Source organism: Pseudophryne corroboree, chromosome 3 (assembly GCF_028390025.1).
Source record: "Pseudophryne corroboree isolate aPseCor3 chromosome 3, aPseCor3.hap2, whole genome shotgun sequence".
Lineage (NCBI taxonomy): Eukaryota > Metazoa > Chordata > Amphibia > Anura > Myobatrachidae > Pseudophryne > Pseudophryne corroboree.
In genome coordinates, this window is record NC_086446.1 from 87866989 (window position 1) to 87891904 (window position 24916).

General features: G+C 45.8%; 1 protein-coding gene across 1 annotated transcript in view; it reads left to right on the top strand.

Annotated features, from left to right (window-relative positions):
* Positions 1 to 24916, top strand: part of LOC135057197 (oocyte zinc finger protein XlCOF7.1-like) — a 214561-nt gene that overhangs the window by 145153 nt on the left and 44492 nt on the right. The window lies entirely within an intron of this gene.

Sequence of the window (24916 nt, forward strand, 5' to 3'; positions counted from 1 at the left end):
CATTAGCTCCAGAGGGAGTCGGAACACAGGGCTCGCCCTGGGGTTCGTCCCGGAGCCGCGCCGCCGACCCCCTTGCAGATGCTGAAGATGAAGAGGTCCGGAACCAGGCGGCAGAAGACTTTCAGTCTTCATCAGGTAGCGCACAGCACTGCAGCTGTGCGCCATTGTTGTCAGCACACTTCTCACAGCAGTCACGGAGGGTGCAGGGCGCTGGGGGGGGGCGCCCTGGGCAGCAATGTATAATACCTGTATGGCGAAAAATACATCACATATAGCCCTTGAGGCTATATGGATGTATTTAACCCCTGCCAGATATCAAAAACTCCGGAGAAGAAGCCCGCCGAAAAGGGGGCGGGGCCTATTCTCCTCAGCACACAGCGCCATTTTCCCTCACAGAAATGCTGGTGGGAAGGCTCCCAGGCTCTCCCCTGCACTGCACTACAGAAACAGGGTTAAAACAGAGAGGGGGGGCACTGATTTGGCGATATGTACATATATTAAAATGCTATAAGGGAGGAACACTTATATAAAGGTTGTCCCTGGATAATTATAGCGTTTTGGTGTGTGCTGGCAAACTCTCCCTCTGTCTCCCCAAAGGGCTAGTGGGTCCTGTCCTCTATCAGAGCATTCCCTATGTGTGTGCTGTATGTCGGTACGTGTGTGTCGACATGTATGAGGTAAATGTTGGTGAGGAGGCGGAGCAAATTGCCTGTAATGGTGATGTCACTCTCTAGGGAGTCGACACTGGAATGGATGGCTTATTTATGGAATTACGTGATAATGTCAACACGCTGTAAGCCGGTTGACGACATGAGAGGGCCGGCGAACAAATTAGTATCTGTCCAGGCGTCTCATACACCGTCAGGGGCTGTAAAATGCCCATTTACCTCAGTCGGTCGACACAGACCCAGACAAGGACACTGATTCCAGTGTCGACGGTGAAGAAACAAACGTATTTTCCTTTAGGGCCACACGTTAAGGGCAATGAAGGAGGTGTTACATATTTCTGATACTCCAAGTACCACAAAAAAGGGTATTATGTGTGAGGTGAAAAAACTACCTGTAGTTTTTCCTGAATCAGATAAATTATATGAAGTGTGTGATGATGCGTGGGTTTCCCCCGATAGAAAATTATTGGCGGTATACCTTTTCCCGCCAGAAGTTAAGGCGCGTTGGGAAACACCCCTCAGGGTGGATAAGGCGCTCACACGCTTATCAGAACAAGTGGCGGTACCATCTACAGATAGGACCGTACTTAAGGAGCCAGCTAATAGGAGGCTGAAAAATATCCTAAAAAGTATACACACACATGCTGGTGTTATACTGTGACCAGCGATCGCCTCAGCCTGGATGTGCAGACCTGAGGTGGCTTGGTCGGATTCCCTGACTAAAAATATTGATACCCTTGACAGGGACAGTATTTTATTGACTATAGAGCATTTAAAGGATACATTTCTATATATGCGAGATGCGCAGAGGGATATTTGCACTCTGGCATCAAGAGTAAATGCGATGTCCATATCTGCAAGAAGATGTTTATGGACACGACAGTGGTCAGGTGATGCAGATTCCAAACGGCACAAAGATGTATTGCCGTATAAAGGGGAGGAGTTATTTGGGGTCGGTCCATGGGACCTGGTGGCCACGGCAACTGCTGGAAAATCCACCGTTATTTACCCTAAGTCACATCTCTGCAGAAAAAGACACCGTCTTTTCAGCCTCAGTCTTTTCGTCCCTATAAGAGTCATATCTGCCCAGGGATAGAGAAAAGGGAAGAAGACTGCAGCAGGCAGCCCATTCCCAGGAACAGAAGCCCTCCGCCGCTTCTACTAAGTTCTCAGCATGACGCTGGGACCGTACAGGACCCCTGGATCCTACAAGTAGTATCCAAGGGGTACAGATTGGAATGTCGAGGCGTTTCCCCCCTCGCAGGTTCCTGTAGTCTGCTGTACCAATGTCTCCCTCCGACAGGGAGGCAGTATTGAAAATAATTCACAAGCTGTATTCCCAGCAGGTGATAATAAAAATACCCCTCCTACAACAAGGAAAGGGGTATTGTTCCACACTATATGGTGGTACTGAAGCCAGAAGGCTAGGTGAGACCGATTCTAAATCGAAATTTTTTTTTGAACACTTACAAAGGTTCAAATTCAGATGGAGTCACTCAGAGCAGTGATAGCAAACAAGGGGACTATATAGTGTCCCGGGACATCAGGGATGCATACCTCCATGTCCCAAAAATTTGCTTTTCTCACCAAGGGTACCTCAGGTTCGTGGTACAGAACTGTCACTATCAGTTTCAGACGATGCCGTTGGATTGTCCAAGGCACCCCGGGTCCTTACCAAGGTAATGACCGAAATGAGGATTCGTCGTCAAAGAGAATGGACGACCTCCTGATAAGAACAAGGTCCAGAGAACAGTTGGAGGTCGGAGTAGCACTATCTCAAGTAGTTCTACGACGGCACGGGTGGATTCTAAATATTCCATAACCGCAGTTGTTCCGACGACACGTCTGCTGGTCCTAGGGATGATTCTGGACACAGTCCAGGAAAAGGTGTTTCTCCCAGAGGAGAAAGCCAGGGAGTTATCCGAGCTAATCGGGATCCTCCTAAAACCAGGAAAAGTGTCAGTGCATCATTGCACAAGAGTCCTGGTAAAAATGGTGGCTTATTACGAAGCGCTTCCATTCGGCAGATTTCACACAAGAACTCTTCAGTGGGATCTGCTGGACAACCGGATCGCATCTTCAGATGCATCAGCGGATAACCCTATATCCAAGGACAAGGGTGTCTCTCCTGTGGTGATTACAGAGTGCTCATCTTCTAGAGGGCCGCAGATTCGGCATTCAGGATTGGATGCTGGTAACCACGGAGGCCAGCCTGAGAGGCTGGGGAGCAGTCACACAGGGAAAAAATTTCCAGGGAGTGTGATCAAGTCTGGAGAATTCTCCACATAAATATACTGGAGCTAAGAGCAAATTTATAATGCTCTAAGTTTAGCAAGGCCTCTGCTTCAAGGTCAGCCGGTATTGATCCAGTGGGATAACATCACGGCAGTCGCCCACGTAAACAGAAAGGGCGGCACAAGAAGCAGGAGGGCAGTGGTCAAAACTGCAAGGATTTTTCGCTAGGCGGAAAATCATGTGTTAGCACTGTCAGCAGTGTTCATTCCGGGAGTGGACGACTGGGAAGCAGACTTCCTCAGCAGGCACGACCTCCACCCGGGAGAGTGGGAACTTCATCGGGAAGTTTTCCGCATGATTGTGAACCGTTGGGAAAGACCAAAGGTGGACATGATGGCGTCCCGCCCGAACAAAAAACGGGACAGGTATTGCGCCAGGTCACGAGACCTTCAGGCGATAGCTGTGGACGTCCTGGTAACACCGTGGGTGTAACAGTCGGTGTATGTGTTCCCTCCTCTGTTTCTCATAACCAAGGTATTGAGAATTATAAGACGTAGAGGAGTAAGAACTATACTCGTGGCTCCGGATTGGCCAAGAGGGACTTGGTACCCGGAACTTCAAGAGATGCTCACAGAGGACTAATGGCCTCGGGAGCTAAGATGGGATTTGCTTTCAGCAAGAACCATGTCTGTTCCAAGAGGAACCGTGGCATCTGCCTCTAAGAAAGGACCTGCTCCAGCAGGGACCTTGTCTGTTCCAAGACTTACCGCGACTGCGTTTGACGGCATGGCGGTTGAACGCCGGATCCTAAGGGAAAAGGCATTCCGGAAGAAGTCATACCTACCCTGGTCAAAGCCAGGAAGGAGGTGACCGTACAACGTTATCACCACATGTGGTGAAAATATGTTGCGTGGGTGAGGCCAGGAAGGCCCCACGAAAAAATTTCGACTAGGTCGATTTCTGCACTTCCTGAAAACAGGAGTGTCTATGAGCCTCAAATTGGGGTCCATTAAGGTTCAAGTTTCGGCCCTGTAGATTTTCTTCCAGAAAAAATTGGCTTCAATTCCTGAAGTCCAGACGTTTGTCAAGGGAGTATTGCATATACAGCCCCTTGTGTGCCTCCAGTGGCACCGTGGGATCTCAACGTAGTGTTGGGATTCCTAAAATCATATTGGTTTGAACCGCTCAAATCTGTGGATTTGAAATATCTCACATGGAAAGTGACCATGTTGTGGCCCTGGCCTCGGCCAGACGATTGTCAGAATTGGGGGTTTTGTCTTAAAAAAAGCCCATATTTGTTTTTCCAGTCGGACAAGGCAGAACTGCGGACTCGTCCCCAGTTTCTTCCTAAGGTGGTGTCAGCGTTTCACCTGAAACAACATATTGTGGTGCCTGCGGCTACTAGGGACTTGGAGGACTCCAAGTTGCTAGACGTTGTCGGGGCCCTTAAAATATATAGATACATATATATATATATATATATATATATATATATATATATATATATATATATATATATATATATATATATATATATATATATATATATATATATATATATATATATATATATATATATATATATATATATATATATATATATATATATATATATATATATATATATATTTCCAGGACGGCTGGAGTCAGAAAGTCTGACTTGCTGTTTATATTGTATGCACCCAAAAAAGCTGGGTGCTCCTGCTTCTAAGCAGACTATTGCTTGTTGGATTTGTAGTACAATTCAGCTTGCACATTCTGTGGCAGGCCTGCCACAGCCAAAATCTGTAAGTGCCCATTCCACAAGGAAGGTGGGCTCATCTTGGGCGGATGCCCGAGGGGGTCTCGGCTTTAAAAATTTTGCCGAGCAGTTACGTGGTCAGGGGGGAACACGTTTGTAAAATGCTACAAATTTGATACCCTGGCTGAGGAGGACCTGGAGTTCTCTCATTCGGTGCTGCAGAGTCATCCGCACTCTCCCGCCCGTTTGGGAGCTTTGGTATAATCCCCATGGTCCTGACGGAGTCCCCAGCATCCACTAGGACGTTAGAGAAAATAAGATTTTACTTACCGATAAATCTATTTCTCGTAGTCCGTAGTGGATGCTGGGCGCCCATCCCAAGTGCGGATTGTCTGCATTACTTGTACATAGTTATTGTTACAAAAATCGGGTTATTATTGTTGTGAGCCATCTTTTTTAGAGGCTACTTCATTGTTATCATACTGTTAACTGGGTTCAGATCACAAGTTGTACGGTGTGATTGGTGTGGCTGGTATGAGTCTTACCCGGGATTCAAGATCCTTCCTTATTGTGTACGCTCGTCCGGGCACAGTACCTAACTGAGGCTTGGAGGAGGGTCATAGGGGGAGGAGCCAGTACACACCATGTGATCCTAAAAGCTTGCTTTTGTGCCCTGTCTCCTGCGGAGCCGCTATTCCCCATGGTCCTGACGGAGTCCCCAGCATCCACTACGGACTACGAGAAATAGATTTATCGGTAAGTAAAATCTTATTTTATATGGCGCCACAAGGGTTCCGCAGCGCCCAATTACAGAGTACATAAATAATCAAACAGGAAAACAGCAACTTACAGTTGATGACAGTATAGGACAATTACAGGGTAAATAAACATAGTTACATCAGCAGATGACACTGGAATAAGTATCAGGTGGCAGAAGACTGCTGGATGTGGTGCAGTTGAAGATTATTAAAGTAAGAAAGGATAAGCAAATGAGGGAAGAGGGCCCTGTTAGACTCCTGCTTTCCCCCTCACATCATGTCACTGTGTGTTACCAGCCTAGAGATCTGACCAGTCTCCTCCCCACTCTCTCTGGTGTATCTTATACATCAAGAGCCATCAGCCCCTATTATACTCCTGCTCTACCCCTCACATCATGTCAGTGTGTATTACTAGCCCAGTCTTCTCCCTACACAATCTCTGGGTTCTCATACTTCAGTAAAAGGGAGGTCACAATAGTGATTCCATCACTCATTAAATGGCGAAACCTTAGGTAGCATTTCCCATGATCCTCCCTGTACACTAAGGTATCACATTAAATATGCCGTAGTAGTAATATTAGCATAACCAGTACTCCGTAATAATTTCTGACTCAATGTTACATATGAGTCAGTCTGTATTCTAGCAAGACAACCACCTATATGTGATGAATGTTATTGGTGTGTGGTTTAATGTGATGTTTGAAAATAACCGGTTAGATGAGTAGCTACACCTATCCTGCTACGTAATGGCTATTTATCTGCTCATTGGCAAAGCTAATTAGGGAAGCATCATATTACTTCCTAGAAAAACAGTCCATCTCAGGAGGATAGTGGTGACTGTCTCTGTGACTCCAGGGAGAGGAGTCTTCTCACAAGCAGATCTAGCGGAAACTAGGAAGACCCCACATGGTCCCCAGCCTTATATCCTGCTCCACTAATGACCTTTGCATTGTTTACTGATACATCATATGAGACTTGCCTCTGGGTATAATGTTTGGGAATGAGAGGTCACACCCCGGCCGGTGCGGAGGACCACTGGCTCTGTGGGTGTAGTGGTGGCCCAATGCGCTGCTCCGTTCACTGGACCACCAGAGCACAGGGCAACGGGTCACCGCTGCTGCAGTGAAGCTACAGTCCCTGGAGGTTATCACCCAAGGGGGAGCCAGACTCAGCCTGTTTGTCCCTCCCCCCCACCTCAACCATGAGGTCGTGGTTCTGTCTTCTCTTGAGGTGGTGCAGGTTTCCCGCATTTCTGTGGACAAGACCAAGGATATCCGCAGATTGGATTCCCTCTTCATTTTGTATGATTCTCACAAGCGGGGCTTGCTGTCCTCACTACAGACCTTGACCAGATAGTTCCATTTGTCCGTCCGTCAGGCCTACCTAGCAACAAATCTTCCTATTTTTACTGGGGTGGCACATCATTCCACCCAGTTGATCGGCTTAGCATGGAGCCTCTGTGGAGCAGCTTTGCAGGGCGGCCACGTGGTCTTCTGCCCATACAATTCTCAGGTTTTATGCGTGTGATACCTTTTGCGTCGGCTGGCACCGCTTTCGGGCGTATGGTTCGTAGCGCAGTCCAGGAACGTCCTTCCCTTGAAGGGACAGCTTTAGGACGTCCCAGCATAATGCCTCTGTGCCCGCTAGTGGATGATTTTAGAAAAAGATTTAACCAGGTATGACCAAAAATCCTATTCTGTTTGATTCCATAGGGGGCACAGAATGCCCTCCCTGACGCACCTGACTTTTGGGATCTGTTCCTATATTAGCAGGTGTGTAACCATCTTCCTATGACTGTGTCTTGGTGTGTTTGATGGTCTTCTCCATTTCTTCTCCTCGCTACTACCCTTAGCTTGTTAACTAAACTGGTGAAATAATGGCTGAAGGCGGGGTATAATGGAGAAAGGGAGCAGGAGGGCTGCTGGGTAAAAACTTGTAACCATTTGGTGCCCAGTCTCTCTCCCATCTCCAGGCTATACTAAGTGTAATGCTTCTGTGCCCTCTGTGGACTCAAAGGAAAGGATCCTATTTATTTTTAATTTTTTTGACGTTCGCATTGCATAGCATTTCCTATATTACACGCGCTATGTTGATTTGCATCTTGTTTCTGTGGACAGGGAGCGGAACACAAATTAGTTCTACAGGTGTACAATGTGAACACCAGTCCAGTTAAATTTGCCTACAAGATGAGTATGGAAGCCATAGAATTTCTTGATGCCTTGATTAAGGTCAATAACAAGTTAGATACTACTCTCTTTGTAAAACCCATCTTTCAAAATATTTGTCACGAAATGTCTTCATCCTAAGACTATACAGAATGGGTTACCCTACTCCCAATTGTTGAGAATGCGCAGGATTTGTTGCCTTCAGTTGACTGGGACTGGAAACTGGGTTTGAACTGAGATGGCCAGAAACCAAAGTAGCTCTGGGCTGGACTGGAACCGGTGACTGCTGAACCAGACTGAAAAAGTCTGTGACCGCCATATATATAATGAGCATCAGTGACCACTTTGGAATTCAATGGGCATTAATGAATACCATACAATATATATAGAGAGTAGTTGTGACCAACATAAAATATAGAGTATATTCGATCACCTTCATTTCCTTATAAGTCCTAAACCTCTCCTCACAAACTATTAACTACTTAAGCAGCATTGCAACAAACTCATTAATTATAATTAATGAACCCCTTTACAAATATTACCTTCATAGCCTCCATTATTAATTAGCTCCAACATCAGCTACTAATTCCATTCATGTACAGTATATTAACCTCTTACTTACCTCCCGCAGTCTCACCAGTGGTGGAACTAGCGAGCAAGTAGAAAAAAATTGTTAGTTGTGCTGTGTGCACGATCCGAAGGCAAAAATGGGTGTGGCCATTGAAAATGGGGGCATAATACACATATGACGCAAATAATGCAGTGCCAGATACACACATGACCCCATAGTGCAAGATACACTTATGCCCCCACGGTGCTAGATATGCCCCCAGAGTGCCAGATACACATATGCCCCTGCAGTGCCAGATATGCCCCCATATTGCCAAATACACATGTCCTCACAGTGCTAGATATGCCCCCACTGTGCCAGATACACATATTTCACCACATTGCCAGATATGCCCCTACATTGCCAAATACACATGCCCCCACAGTGCGAGATATGTCCCCACAGTGCCAGATACACATATTCCCCCACGGTGCCAGATATGCCCCCCATTGCTAGATATGCCCCCACAGTGCCAGTTTAGATATTTTTACCTGCGTGTTGCCAGGGGTTTCATGCGCATTGCCAGGGGGCTCCAGCACTTTGCTGTGGGTTTCATGCGCATTGCCATCGGTCTCTAGCGCGTTGCCAGGGGTCTCCTCCGCATTGCCAGGGGTCTCCTCCGCATTGCCAGGGGTTTCCTGCGCATTGCCAGGGGTGTCCTGGCACAAATACAGAAAAATAATGGTACTTTCAAATGAGCGCAGTGAGTATTAAAGTGCTGCCCAGGTTCAAAAACAAAGGAGACAAACACAAATCTCCAACATAAGATTCAAGAAAAGAGTGGTGTTGAACCCCTGGCGCACTATATTACTAGATGCTATTTCTATTGTTGAGTAATGGAATCAATATGTTGGTTGTAACACAACACTGATGATGTTTATTAAAATACAATCCCCAGCTGGGAATAAACAAAAACAAACCAATAATGAACATGTACACACAAATGTGGTGAATGGGAAGGAACCCAGTGCTTTCATAAAGTGCTTTCCGTGCTTAAAGTCCTTCTTAATTATAGAAGAAATCTCTCACCATGTTGCATAGCCGCGGTGGGCTAGCTTTTTGAAGAGATAGCTATGGTCCTAGGCTGAATTGCCCAGCACCACCGCAGCAAGCGTATCAGCTTCCTAGTCACTGGTTCCCAGATCTCCACCACTTCTGTCCTTATCCAAATAACGCGTTTCGGTCTTTTATTGGCCTTTCTCAAAGTTGGATAAGGGATGTCCTCCATGCTGGCTTTTTATTTCCTTACTGATTACTGTGTAATGAACGGTAATCCATTCCACCTGTAACTTCCGGGATCGTGTACCGGAAGTGAGGTGGATGCGTTCCAAATGTCGGGGAGGAAGTAGTTTTTGCGTTCCACGAGTAATTCTGGCGTCCGTGATCATTCACTGGAAGTGCGGTGGATGCGTTCCAGATGCCGGATGTTGTTTTTTTGCGTTCCACCAGCGCTTCTGCCGTGTCCTCCTCCGATTTTAGATGTTTGCAGGTCAAACATCATTATAAGTGCGGTCCAAAGTTTCTCTTCCTTCACTGGGGAGCTCAATGGTTACACTTTATATTATATGTGGATATAATAAGTTGATTTACCCCATCTCTACCAAACTAGGTGGTACTTCATTCCCAACCTGTCCATCCCTATTACCAAGATGGGGTAAGCTTTGTTTCACATTCATATCCATATAATCGATCCACATAAAAGGGGGGAAGAGATAAATAATACATTAATACAGAATCAATAAAAATACAGAATCAATAAAAATCAATAAAAATTATTTAAAATTGGTATGTGTCCTGGCCACTGTTCCATTAAAGCATGGGTGGGTGTGTGTGGGCTGCCGCTTCAGTATCTATAATTCTAGCCCCCGTAGTGGATTGAGACACGCTGGGGGCTGCGGAAGCGTTTCCGTACATTGCAGTGTGAAAAAAAAACTTAAAATAGATTTTTTCGACACAGCTGCCATTCTAGCCGGCAAAAGGTGTATACCCTTCGATAAACGAAGAGAAGGGGAATGATAATTCCATAAGGGCCAGGATTTATGTATTGTAAAATATATTTTTAAGTCATTGGTAAGAACGGATTGAACGTCCGCCCAAAAGGTCTTTACCACAAGACAGTCCCACATACAATGAACTATGGGGGTCATTCCGACCCGATCGCTCGCTGCTGTTTATCGCAGCGATTGGTTCAGAACTGCACATGCGACGGCGCATGCCAGATGACCAAAGGCCGTCGTTGCCTAGCGATCGCCTCTGAGGCAGAGGGGGTCGCTGGGCGGGAGGGGGCTGGATGGCGGCGTTAAGCAGTCCGGCCAATGCAGGCGTGGCAGGACCGTTGGAGGTGACGTCACACGCAGCCGCTGCGACCAGGGGCAGCGAAGAGGTTCTCCTGGCCAGCCGCAGGAGCTGCGCTGGCCGGGAGTAACTCCTGAGATGCAAAAGCATCGCTGCTGTGTGATGCTTTTGCATTTCTGCGCGGGGGGGATGGGGCGGCACTGACATGCAGGGCGGACTAGCCCTGTGCTGGGCATCCCTCCGCATGTCTGAGTGCCTGATTGTAGCTGTGCTAAATTTAGCACAGCTATGATCAACTCAGAATGACCCCCTATGTCAGCCTCAGGAGCGTTACATTTAAATTATATTATTATTATTATTATTATTTGTATTGCATTTCAGCATACAAGGCAGAAACCAGGTGTTTATTCAGAGCAGCATGGGACTTAATAATGTTTTTTAAGGGAATATCAGAGAATAAATTTTTCCATTTCGCTAAACCAGTGTCAATCTTGTCAACATCTAGTATTCATCTAGTGTGCATATATAAAAAGGAAGTGGAAAAAGAAGAAATACATCCCTGCCTTACTATAGCGTCTAGAGTAGGGGTGGGCAACAGGCGGCCCGCGGGCCGATCCTGTCTGGCCCGTTGTGCCCCACCAGAGTGCAATGACAAGAGGCCCGACAGGCCGCTTGTCATTGCACTGCTCTCAGACGCGGCGCCGCTGAGGAAATCCCGGTCAGGTCACAGGGTCAGCTGACCGGGATTTCCTCTATCATGCGCTGGGCGTCACGGGGGGCGGCGCTGGGCGGGCACTGCAGTGGGGACTCGGAGCAGAAGTGGCCAGTGGGGAGCACTACGGAGGCCAGTGGGGAGAAGAAACGGCGCCCAGCGGGGAGAAGAAGCGGCGGCCAGTGAGGAGAAGCGGCGGCGGCAGCAGCAGCAGCAGCGCGGATCATCAGACAGCGGGGATCGTCTGCCACTGACAAATAGTTAAACCCCCTGTCCTGGATAAAGCTAAAGCTGCCATATAAATTCAGGGGAGAGGAGTTAAAAACGGTTATATGGGTTTAGGGGAGGGGGAGGGTAAGGACTGCTATATAGGTTTAGGGGAGGGTGGGGAAAGGGGGGTAGGGACTGTCTGCCGTAATGTGTAAAAACGGGGGCCCTGTCTGCCGTAATGTGTAAAAACGGGGGCGCTGTCTGCCGTAATTATAAAAACGGGGGCGCTGTCTGCCGTAATTATAAAAACGGGGGCGCTGTCTGCCGTAATGTGTAAAAACGGGGGCGCTGTCTGCCGTAATGTGTAAAAACGGGGGCGCTGTCTGCCGTAATGTGTAAAAACGGGGGCGCTGTCTGCCGTAATGTGTAAAAACGGGGGCGCTGTCTGCCGTAATGTGTAAAAACGGGGGCGCTGTCTGCCGTAATGTGTAAAAACGGGGGCGCTGTCTGCCGTAATGTGTAAAAACGGGGGGTGCCGTCTGCCGTAATGTATAAAAACGGGGGCGCTGTCTGCCGTAATTATAAAAACGGGGGCGCTGTCTGCCGTAATGTATAAAAACGGGGGCGCTGTCTGCCGTAATGTGTAAAAACGGGGGCGCTGACTGCCGTAATGTGTAAAAACGGGGGGTGCTGTCTGCCGTAATGTGTAAAAACGGAGGGTGCTGTCTGCCGTAATGTGTAAAAACGGGGGCGCTGTCTGCCGTAATTTATAAAAACGGGGACGCTGTCTGCCGTAATGTATAAAAACGGGGGCGCTGTCTGCCGTAATGTGTAAAAAGGGGATGCTGTCTGCCGTAATGTGTAAAAACGGGGGCGCTTGCTGCCGTAATGTGTAAAAACGGGGGTGCTGTCTGCCGTAATGTGTAAAAACGGGGACGCTGTCTGCCGTAATGTATAAAAACGGGGGCGCTGTCTGCCGTAATGTATAAAAACGGGGGCGCTGTCTGCCGTAATTATAAAAATGGGTGTGCTGTCTGTCGTAATCTGTAAAAAGGGGACGCTGTCTGTCGTAATGTGTAAAAAGGGGGACGCTGTCTGCCGTAATGTGTAAAAAGGGCACGCTGTCTGCCGTAATGTGTAAAAAGGGGTCTCTTTTTGAGTGTTTTGTGTGTGGCCCTCGAATATTCGCTGGAAGTGTTAAGCGGCCCCCCAGCTGAAATAATTGCCCACCCCTGGTCTAGAGAATTAGTTTTATCTACCAGGCTCAAGTTAGATAATAATTTAGTAATATAACTTCAGACTCAAAAATATACAAATAAGAGGGGGGGGGGGGGGAATGATCCTTGAGCTGGGACAATGTCAAAACCTCAGAGCAATCTTTGTTTATAATTTGATGTACCAGACTTAGACCCCAGAGATGCCAAGGCCAAATCACTCCCATCGAATCTCCTTGCTGAAACTCAGAATTGTGTAATAAAGATGAAAATAGAGTATTCTTAAATGAGAGGCCCTGTCGTTTCCTCAATATTGTCCATGCCGAATAAGGTGTGGAAACTAACTGGTTCCCCACCACAATCAGGGGGAGATAGGAATGTGATTTATGCAACAAAGAAATTAAATTAAATGTAGGGCTAAAGGCTTGATCCAAGTCCTTATATACAACATGGTTGCCACCTCTTATCCAATCCAGAGCGTGCCTGTAGTTGGCTGCCAGTGCATAATCTTGAATACAAGGGACGTTAAGGCCACCCAAATTTAAGGCTTGCTGTAATTTAAACAGTGATATCCTAGACCGCTTACCAGCCCATATGAACTTTGTCAATGCCGTTTCAATAGTCCCAATATCCCTCTTGGTTATCATGAAAGACAGAATCTGGATTGGATATAATAGGCGGGGAAAGGATACCATCTTATATAAATGACAACGGCCCATAAATTAAATCGGTAAGTGCTTCCACTTTCCAAAATCCTTTAACATCTGCTGTTTAAAGTAAGATATATTAGCAGTGTACAAATTATCTGGAGACATCGGAATGCGTAGACCCAAATATGTCAAAAAATCTCTTGCCCACCTAAAAGAGAAACTTCCCCTCCACCCTCGTTTGGCATCATCATAAAGGGGAAGCGCTTCAGTTTTATCAAAATTAATTAGGAAACCAGACATGTCATGAAAATCAGCAATCGTCTTAAGTAAGGAGGGAATGGCTGTTTTTGGATCATTAAAATACATTAAGAGATCATCCACGAAAACAGACACCTTGATCTTCTCGTGCTCCTACCAAAATCCCTCTACAAGATGTATCATTAACAAAGGTACGAATCAGGGGATCCAAGGCCAAATGAAAAAGTAATGGAGAAAGCGGACAGCCCTGTCTCGTACCACTTCCAAGCATAAACGAAGAAGATTTAACACCATTAACCGTGAGAAAGACAGTAGGTTGTGAATACAACATTCTGAATATGTGAATGAATTGCAGGCCAAATTGTTGTGCTTGTAACACCCTCAGAATATGTGGCCAAGAAGAAACCCTATTGAAGGCCTTATCGGCGTCACAGCTCACCACAATTGCCTGTTTATTAGCAACTTGTTTATTATGAATCATGGCTGCCAGTAACATGCGGACATTATGCACAGATGAGCGACCACGGATGAAGTCATTCTGTGCGGGATGTAGTATACGAGGGAGAAAACATTGGAGGCGTTGTGCTATCAGTTTTGTAAAAAATTTTTGATTCGGATTCAATAATGAGGTAGGTCTATAGGACTGAACCAGTGCAGGATCCTTACCCAGCTTAGGAAAAACCACTTTGCTCGCCGCAGTAAAACCAGATGGTGGGGAGTGGCCGAGTAAAAGAGAATTAAATGGGGCCAATACACATGGCATTAAATGAGAGGAGAGAAGCTGATAGTATTCTGCTCTATAACCATCTGGTCCAAAAGATTTATTTTTCAAAAGAGACTTGATTATTGACCGCAGCTCTAACTCAGTCACGGGTGTAATCAAAGAGTCCTTCTCCGATTCCTTCAATACCTGTCATTCAGCTAAGTTTATAAACTGCATACCCAATGCAGGAGAATCAGGAGGGGCAGTATACAAATCCTTATAATAATTCTGAAACATAGTGGAGATAGCCGAGGACTCCGTAATCGGATTCAGAGAGGACCCGCTTAATTGTAGTATGTGAGAAGGCATCGAATGCGTACGAACCAAGTTAGCTAATAACCTGCCAGACTTATTGTATCCCCGGAAATAATTCCGTTGGACATCATATGAGAAATGTGCTCGCTCTGTACACAATGCATCATATGTGTGCTTAGCTTCAAGGTAAGCCTGACGAGACTCAGGAGTATCATTCAACAACAACCTATCATAAGATTCAGCCAGATTATGACTAAGTCCCTCCAACTTAGTGGATATTTTCTTCCATTTTCTGGCCACATATTCCATGGTCTGACTCCGCAATACTGGTTTGGAAGCAGCCCAAGAAAGGTTCTCCACGTGTGCAATATTATGATCCACATAATTAAGAAAAGTCCTCTCTAGAAAATTGCGCAAGTCAGATTTATATTAATAGCTCGGAAATCTCTAATTATATGAAGTCATAACAGGGTTAGTTAGGGAAAGAGTGAACCATATGGGGACATGATCGGATAAATCAATAAGACCAATTCCCGATTGAAGTATCCGGTGAAATAAAGTACAAGAAATCAACCAAAAATCAATACGAGAGGACATATGAGTAAAAGGAGTACTCACATGAGGTCGGGTGTTGGCATCTCCAGGGGTCACAAAGGCACAAAGAGTCTAGTAGTAGCTGTAGTGAGGGCGTGAGAGCCACACTACTTCTATTAGCCATTGTGGATCTGTCTAATCCCTGGGAAAGAACATTGTTAAAATCTCCACCCAATATTAACTCGCCCTCTGCCCAGTCCTGGAATTTAACATAAAGAGTGGAAAAGAAGGTCCCATTAGGATAAGGGGGAGCGTAAATAGTTGCTAAAGTATATATTGAGCCATAGAAGGACAATTTTATAAAAAGAAAATGAACATCTTGATCAATCAAAGTGTCTCTAATAGTATATTGTGTTTGCAAAATTAAATCAACATTCCTCCATGCTTCGCTGTGAAGGAAGCAGCTGTGTAGTTCCCTATCCAACTATCTCTAAGAGTATTGGGATCACAAGAGTCCCAATGTGTCTCCTGCAAAACGCTACATCAGGTTTCATACGTTTGAGATGGGACAGTATTTTACGTCTCTTAATTGGGGAGTTCAACCCTTCTACATTCCAGGAAACAAATTTCACTGTGTTAATCACCCTAGTAAGATCAGTTGTTGAGGCTGCCACATCAATCCACACCTACTTTGGGCCAAAAAATTATAATAATAATAATAATCGACATCCTCTACCTGTCCCAGCGAGCGGGCAAAGAATCATTGAAATATACCAGTAGCACCATGATAACTGTAAAAAATTTTTTAACATACTTGTGTGAATAACCAATGTGTAACCGAAAGTGATACAATTTATGTTTTTTTAGAACCAAATAGAGCAACCTGTGTGATTGCCAACATACAAGAAAACATATATATCCACTGAAAAAGGGGGGAAGGGGAGGAAAAAGGGTAGAGAACAAGGAAGGAATTGAGACGGACCCAGTCAGAGTCCAGGAGAGGAAAAGGAACAAACTAACAAAGAGAAACAAATAGAATAAGACATGTCGGAGCAACATCATCACATACAACAAGGAAGTGTTAGCATACATACTAAAATATGACATTGGTAAAAGACAACAAGTCACTACACATTCCATGAATGTGAACCAATGAAAGGGCAAGAGTGGCAGGATGTCCTAATAATATCAGTCTGCAGCATCCATGCATGGAGAGGGCTGTGATGACAGAGAATCCACAAAATTCTTTGCCGCCTGTGGAGTGTCAAAGAAGTGGGTCTTTCCATTGTAGAATATTTGCAGCCTTGCAGGGTAGAGCAAATCTGTGGCCCAGGTCGAAGAGACGTTTACACACGGGCATATTCCCTCTGTTTTGACGCCACCAAAGAAGAAAAGTCCTGGAAGAGGAGAATTTTCGCCCCTTGGTAACGTAAATCTGAATGCTTTCTGTACGCATCTGAAAGCTTTACTTTTTCTGCATAGTTCAAACCCTCATAATTACGGGGCGGGGACTGTCCCTGGACGTTTGCTTATCAGGACCAATTCGGTGGATCCGCTCCACCAACAGCGAGGCTGAGTCGGAGACACAGCCTAATTCACGAGGCAGCCATTCTGAAGCAAATTGCATCAATTCAAAGGGTTTTACCAATTCCGGGAGACCGATGACACAAACATTATTTCTTCTGTTTCTGTTTTCAAGGTCCTCCAGCTTATCTTGCATGGCGGTTATCGCCTTTTCCTGTGCAGATATTTGCGGTACGTGCTGTTGATAACTCATCCTCGAGGTCAAAAATCCTCTGTTCCGCCTCCGAACTACGATGAACTTGTTGTGCAAGTTGCGTGAGGGCGGAGTCTAAGGAGTCCTTTAACGGAGCAAGCTTTTGATCCAAAAGTAGAGCTAACACTGTCGTCGGCTCCTGTGTTGTAACATAGCCAGCAGACTCAACAGCTGATGATTCAAGCAATTGTCCTTTAGGACTAGTACGCTGCCCAGATAACGGTGAAGATGGGGAGCTCACTATGGGTTGATCTTTTCCTTTCCCCTTGCTAGATTGGCTACTACGAAGAGCCCTAGGAGGTTTTGATACAAATGTATCCATCAAGATAACAACTGCGAGCACTTTGCTAAATTAGCGACAATGTAGTAATAATACTGGAAAGTCACTAGCAAACCAGCTTCCAAACCTACAGTGTCCTCAGGTACCTAGACCCTGAAGTTAGCATACACCACAGCCCTAGCTCCACATTTAGTGTGCGCCATGGGCCTAGCATCTGTACTTCCTGGTGGTCTAGAGGTTTAAAGGTAGTTAGGTCCCAAGGGCGCCTACCTGGTCTAGAGGGAGAGGCTGCAGTGGAGAGCATTGTATAGCTTTTTCACTTCCCATCACTGCTGGCCTCCCTGGTCCTCAGCTTGTATCTTGACTTTCACCGCCAGTAGTTGTCGTCAGTGCTTACCTGCCATCGCATAGTATTCTCCAGTTGCTCACACAACATTATTGGTCTTGCCCTCTTCTGGCCTTTTATATGGTCACCAGAACTCTTCCTCCTAGGAGCTCTTTATTGAAGCGCTGCTGCTTGAATGAGCTCTCTCCACAATAGTGGCTCATATGCCTCCTGTTTCACTCTGGGGATGCCTTGTTCAAAATAGGTACTAATTACTTCATTATTCATTGCTACCTAGAGACTTTATATAAAATAATACCCCGTTGGTACAGACTTCCTAGCTTCTTACACAAGTTTTTCCCAGGGATTACAGATACAATTTGGAGATATTTCACAAATACAGGGAGATTCATACATGTTTGGTGGGATTGCCTGATTCTCCAACTATTGGAAAGCAGTCTTCATGTGCTCAGAGGCGATTTTAGGATGGGCAGCTCCTCATGACCCGGGCTTTTGGCTCTTACATAGTAACATAGTATCTAAGGTTGAAAAAAAGACAATTGTCCATCGAGTTCAACCTATTTGTGGTCTCCTATGCATGATTATTTTGTATAAAATTTTGACTGAAGTTGATGACTGCCGTTACGCTTTACCCCTCTTTTTTATAATAACCATAGTGTGTGACTATGCCCCGTAACCCTGGATATCCTTATCCATTAGGAATTTATCTAACCCATTCTTAAAGGTGTTGACTGAGTCGGCCATTACAACTCCCTCAGGCAGGGAATTCCAAACACGTATCGTCCTTACCGTAAAAAAGCCTTTACGCCGTATTGTGCGGAATCTCCTCTCCTCTAACCTGAGCGAGTGTCCACGAGTACTCTGTGTTGATCTAACCAAAAACAGGTCCTGCGAAAGATCTGTATATTGTCCCCTTATATATTTGTAAATGTTGATCATGTCCCCTCTTAATCTCCTCTTTTCCAGTGTAAACATGCCTAGTCTTGCAAGCCTTTCCTCGTATTCCAGCATCTCCATACCCTTAATTAGTTTGGTCGCCCGCCTTTGAACCTTTTCTAGCTCCAGGATATCCTTTTTGTAGTAAGGTGCCCAGAATTGTACACAGTATTCAAGGTGTGGCCTCACAAGTGATTTATATAACGGGAGTATAATACTCTCGTCCCTAGCATCAATTCCCCGTTTTATGCATGCTAATATCTTATTAGCCTTCTTTGCTGCAGTCCTACTTTGGGTACTACTGCTTAGTTTGCTATCTATGGGGACACCTAAGTCCTTTTCCAGTACAGAATCCCCTAATTTTACCCCATTTAGTAGGTAGGTGTTATTTTTGTTCTTGTTACCACAGTGCATTACCTTACACTTGTCTGTATTGAAGCGCTCAAATTGTAAAGCGCAACGGAATTTGCTGCGCTATATAAGAAACTGTTAAATAAATAAATAATTCTCCATTTCGCTGCCCAAGCTTCTAATTTAACTAAGTCGTTCTGAAGCGACTCCGCATCCCCCTCCGCATTTATAACTTTGCACAATTTAGTATCATCCGCAAAAATTGACACCATGCTCTCTAGACCTTCTGTTAGGTCGTTAATAAAAATATTTAACAATAGCGGTCCTAATACTGAGCCATGCGGCACACCACTTAGCACTTCAGTCCAATTTGAAAAAGATCCATTAACCACAACGCGCTGCTCCCTATTATCGAACCAGTTTTTGACCCAAGTGCATATTGTGCTTCCTAGCCCTGATTCTTGTAGCTTGTTGATAAGTCTCATGTGTGGTACAGTGTCGAACGCTTTGGCAAAATCTAAAAAGATTACATCCACCTCTTTACCCTGATCTAGGTTTGCGCTTACTGTTTCATAAAAGCCAAGTAAGTTGGTTTGACAGGATCTGTCCTTCATAAACCCATGTTGATTCCTTTTAATGACCTTATTGACTTCAAGAAACTTCTGAATACTATCTCTTAGAATACCTTCCAATACTTTCCCCACTATAGATGTAAGACTAACTGGTCTATAATTACCTGGTTCAGCTTTACTTCTCTTTTTGAATATAGGCACTACTTCCGCTATACGCCAGTCTTTGGGAACCATACCTGATATTACTGAATCCTTAAAGATCAAAAATGGCGGTTTTGCAAGTTCAGAGTGAAGCTCCATTAGATTGGGTGAATACCATCGGGACCTGGTGACTTATTAATCTTTAAATGTTTTAATCGGTCACAGACTACTTCCTCGCTTAAATAAGTACCTATCAGTGGGATATTCTCATTATTGAGATTATGTCTTAGTCCCTGAATTGGGTCCTCTCTAGTAAATACTGTTGAAACAAACTAATTTAGTGTGTCCGCTATGTCATGATCATTTTTGCTTAAGACTCCCAACTTGTCTTTTAAAGGGCCTATACTCTCCTTCTTTAATCTCTTGCTATTAATGTATTTAAATAATTTTTTGGGATTCGCTTTGCTTTCCTTTGCTACTAGTTTTTCAGTTTCTACTTTAGCCGCTCTTATTTCCTTTTTGCTACAGTCCTTATAGTGCTGAAATGACTCTGCTTCCCCGTCAGATTTGTATTTTTTAAATGCTCGCCTTTTCTTGCCCATAAGTTCCTTTATCTTTTTGTTAAGCCACATCGGTTTATGATTTTTATTCCTTTTTTTGCTGCTCGTAGGAATAAATTTGAGTGTATTTTTAGCTAGCAGGAATTTTAGTACCTCCCATTTCTCCGTAGTATTTTTTCCTAAAAACAAACCTTCCCATTCAATATCCCTGAAAAATACCCTCATCTTTTCAAAATTCGCTTTGCTATAGTTTAGAGTCCTAGTTGAGCCAGTATAGGGCTGTTTATGAAAACTGATATTGAATGTGACCATATTGTGGTCGCTGTTTCCTATGGGTTCCCCTACTATAATACCTGATACCAAATCCCCATTGTTTGTTAATACCAGGTCTAAGATTGCATTGTACCTAGTTGGTTCCTCAATTAGTTGAACTAAGTAGTTATCATTAAGTGTGTTTAAAAACATATTGCCCCTAGCAGTATCACATGAATCATTTTTCCAGTTTATCTCTGGATAGTTAAAATCTCCCATCACTACTATGTCTCCTACTCCTGCTGCTCTTTCAATTTGCTTTAGTAACAATTCCTCATCATATACGTTGATACCAGGCGGCCTATAGCATACACCCAATACTAACTTTTTTATTCCTTTTTCCCCTGCATGCAATTTCTACCCATAATGTCTCAACAGTGTCTACAGTCCCCTCCTGAATATCTTCCCGTATATCAGGTTTTAAAAATGGCTTTATGTAAAGACACACCCCTCCACCCTTTTTATTTAGTCTGTCTCTCCTAAACAGTGTATAGCCCTCTAGATTGACTGTCCAATCATGAGATTCGTCCCACCAAGTTTCAGTAATGCCTATATTATCATACTGTTTGCTTGCTGCAAGTATTTCTAGTTCGCCCTTTTTACCAGTAATGCTTCTGGCGTTTACATACATACAACTAAGATAAGTATTTTCCCTTGCGTTAGGGACATCTTTCACCTTATGTAGCAATGAGGACCTGTAATCGTCATTGGTTAGTGCTTTGGTAAAATCTCTTTTCTCTGACGTCCTAAGTGGATGCTGGGACTCCGTAAGGACCATGGGGATTAGCGGCTCCGCAGGAGACTGGGCACAACTAAAGAAAGCTTTAGGACTACCTGGTGTGCACTGGCTCCTCCCACTAAGACCCTCCTCCAGACCTCAGTTAGATTTCTGTGCCCGGCTGAGCTGGATGCACACTAGGGGCTCTCCTGAGCTCCTAGAAAGAAAGTATTAGAAACCCGGCAGTGGACAGGTGCTGCCTGTAAAAGGCACATGGAGATTCTGCCTTATAAGGGTGAGGAATTGTTTGGGGATGGTCTCTGGGACCTCGTATCCACAGCAACAGCTGGGAAGAAATTTTTTTTACCTCAGGTTTCCTCACAGCCTAAGAAAGCACCGTATTTTCAGGTACAGTCCTTTCGGCTTCAGAAAAGCAAGCGGGTCAAAGGCGCTTCCTTTCTGCACAGAGACAAGGGAAGAAGGAAAAAGCTGCACCAGCAGCCAGTTCCCAGGATCAAAAATCTTCCCCCGCTTCCTCTGAGTCCACCGCATGACGCTGGGGCTCCACAGGTGGAGACAGGTGCGGTAGGGGCGTGTCTCGGGAACTTCAGGGACCAGTGGGCTTGCCCACAGGTGGATCCCTAGGTTCTGCAAATAGTATCACAGGGATACAGGCTGGAGTTCGAGGCGACTCCCCCTCGCCGTTACCTCACATCAGCCTTGCCTGCTGCCTCGGAGAAAGGTAGTACTGGCGGCAATTCACAAGCTGTACTTCCAGCAGGTGAAATCAAGGTACCCCTCCTTCAACAAGGAGGGGGTTACTATTCCAAAATGTTGTGGTACCGAAACCAGACGGTTCGGTGAGACCCATTCTAAAATTGAAAGCCTTGAACACTTATATACGAAGGTTCAAGTTCAAAATGGAATCGCTCAGGGCGATTATTGCAAGCCGGGAGAATTTCATGGTATCACTGGACATCAAGGATGCTTACCTGCATGTCCCTATTTACCCTCTTCACCAGGAGTACCTCAAAATTGTGGTACAGGATTGTCATTACCAATTCCAGACGTTGCCGTTGGTCTGTCCCCGGCACCGAGGGTATTTACCAAGGTAATGGCCGAAATAATTATCCCGTACTTGGACGATCTCCTTATAAAGGCGAGGTCCAGGGAGCAGTTGTTCGTCGGAGTAGCACTATCTCGGGAAGTGCTACAACAGCACGGCTGGTTTCTGAATATTCCAAAGTCGCAGCTGGTTCCTACGATGCGTCTACTGTTCCTGGGTATGGTTCTGGACACAGAACAGGATAAAAAGGTTTTCTCCGGGAGGAGAAGTCCAAGGAGTTGTCGTCTCTAGACAGAGACCTCCTAATACAGATACAGGTGTCGGTGCATCAATGCACGCGAGCCCTGGGAAAGATGGTAGCTTCTTACGAAGAAATTCCATTCGCCAGGTCCCATGCAAGGATCTTCCAGTGGGATCTGTGGGACAAGTGGTCCGGGTCGCATCTTCAGATGCATCGGCGGATAACCCTGTCTCCAAGGGCCAGGGTGTCGCTGTTGTGGTGGCTGCAGAGTGCTCATCTTCTAGGGGGCCGCAGATTCGGCATACAGGACTGGGTCCTGGTGACCACGGATGCCAGCCTTCGCGGCTGGGGGGCAGTCACACAGGGAAGAAACTTCCAAGGCTATGGAAAAGTCAGGAGACTTCCCTACACATAAATATTCTGGAACTAAGGGCCATTTACAAGGCTAGACCCCTGCTTCAACACCGGCCGGTGCTGATCCAGTCAGACAACATCACGGCGGTCGCTCATGTAAACCGACAGGGCGGCACAAGAAGCAGGATGGCGATGGCAGAAGCCACAAGGATTCTCCGATGGGCGGAAAATCATGTGTTAGCACTGTCAGCAGTGTTCATTCCCGGAGTGGACAACTGAGAAGCAGACTTTCTCAGAAGACACGACCTCCACCCGGGGGAGTGGGGACTTCATCCAGAAGTCTTCCAAATGATTGTACACCGTTGGGAAAGGCCACAGGTGGACATAATGGCGTTCCGCCTCAACAAACAGCTACAAAGATATTGCGCCAGGTCAAGGGACCCTCAGGCGATAGCTGTGGACGCTCTGGTAACACCGTGGGTGTACCAGTCGGTGTATGTGTTCCCTTCTCTGCCTCTCTTACCCAGGGTAATGAGAATAATAAGAAGGAGAGGAGTAAGAACTATACTCATTGTTCCGGGTTGGCCAAAAAGAGCTTGGTACCCAGAACTCCAAGAAATGATCTCAGAGGACCCATGGCCTCTGCCGCTCAGACAGGACCTGCTGCAGCAGGGGGCCTGTCTGTTCCAAGACGTACCGCGGCTGCGTTTGACGGCCTGGCGGTTGAACGCCGGATCCTGAAGGAAAAAGGGCATTCCGGAGGAAGTTATCCCTACGCTATTTAAAGCTAGGACAGAAGTGAACGCAAACCATTATCACCGCATATGGCGGAAATATGTTGCGCGCTGTGAGGCCAGGAAGGCCCCAAAGGAGAAATTTCAGCTAGGTCGATTTCTGCACTTCCTACAGTCAGAGGTGACTATGGGCCTAAAATTGGGTTCCATTAAGGTCCAGATTTCGGCTCTATCGATTTTCTTCCAAAATAGAACTGGCTTCACTGCCTGAAGTTCAGACTTTTGTTAAGGGAGTGCTGCATAGTCAGCCCCGTTTGTGCCTCAAGTGGCACCGTGGGATCTCAACGTGGTGTTGGATTTCCTGAAGTCGCATTGGGTTGAGCCACTTAAATCCGTGGAGCTACAATACCTCACGTGGAAAGTGGTCATGCTGTGGGCCTTGGCGTCGGCCAGGCGTGTATCAGAATTGGCGGCTTTGTCATACAAAAGCCCTTATCTGTATTTTATATGGCTAAGGCGGAATTGAGGACTCGTTCCCAATTCCTTCCTAAGGTGGTATCAGTTTTTCATGTGAACCAACCTGTTGTGGTGCCTGCGGCTACTTGGGACTTGGAGGATTCCAAGTTACTGGACGTAGTCAGGGCCCTGGAAAGTATATGTTTCCAGGACGGCTGGAGTCAGGAAAACTGACTCGCTATTTATCCTGTATGCACCCAACAAGCTGGGTGCTCCTGCTTCTAAGCAGACTATTGCTCGCTGGATCTGTAGCACGATTCAACTTGCACATGCTGCGGCTGGACTGCCGCACCCTAAATCTGTAAAAGCCCATTCCACGAGGAAAAGGGCTCTTCTTGGGCGGCTGCCCGAGGGGTCTCGGCTTTACAACTTTTGCCGAGCTGTTGCTTGGTCGGGTTCAAACACTTTTGCAAGAGTCTACAAGTTTGATACCCTGGCTGAGGAGGACCTAGAGGTTGCTCATTCGGTGCTGCAGAGTCATCCGCACTCTCCCGCCCGTTTGGGAGCTTTGGTATAATCCCCATGGTCCTTACGGAGTCCCAGCATCCACTTAGGACGTCAGAGAAAATAAGATTTTACTCACCGGTAAATCTATTTCTCGTAGTCCGTAGTGGATGCTGGGCGCCCATCCCAAGTGCGGATTGTCTGCAATACTTGTTTATAGTTATTGCTTAACTAAAGGGTTATTGTTGAGCCATCTGTTGAGAGGCTCAGTTATATTTCATACTGTTAACTGGGTATAGTATCACGAGTTATACGGTGTGATTGGTGTGGCTGGTATGAGTCTTACCCGGGATTCAAAAATCCTTCCTTATTGTGTCAGCTCTTCCGGGCACAGTATCCTAACTGAGGTCTGGAGGAGGGTCTTAGTGGGAGGAGCCAGTGCACACCAGGTAGTCCTAAAGCTTTCTTTAGTTGTGCCCAGTCTCCTGCGGAGCCGCTAA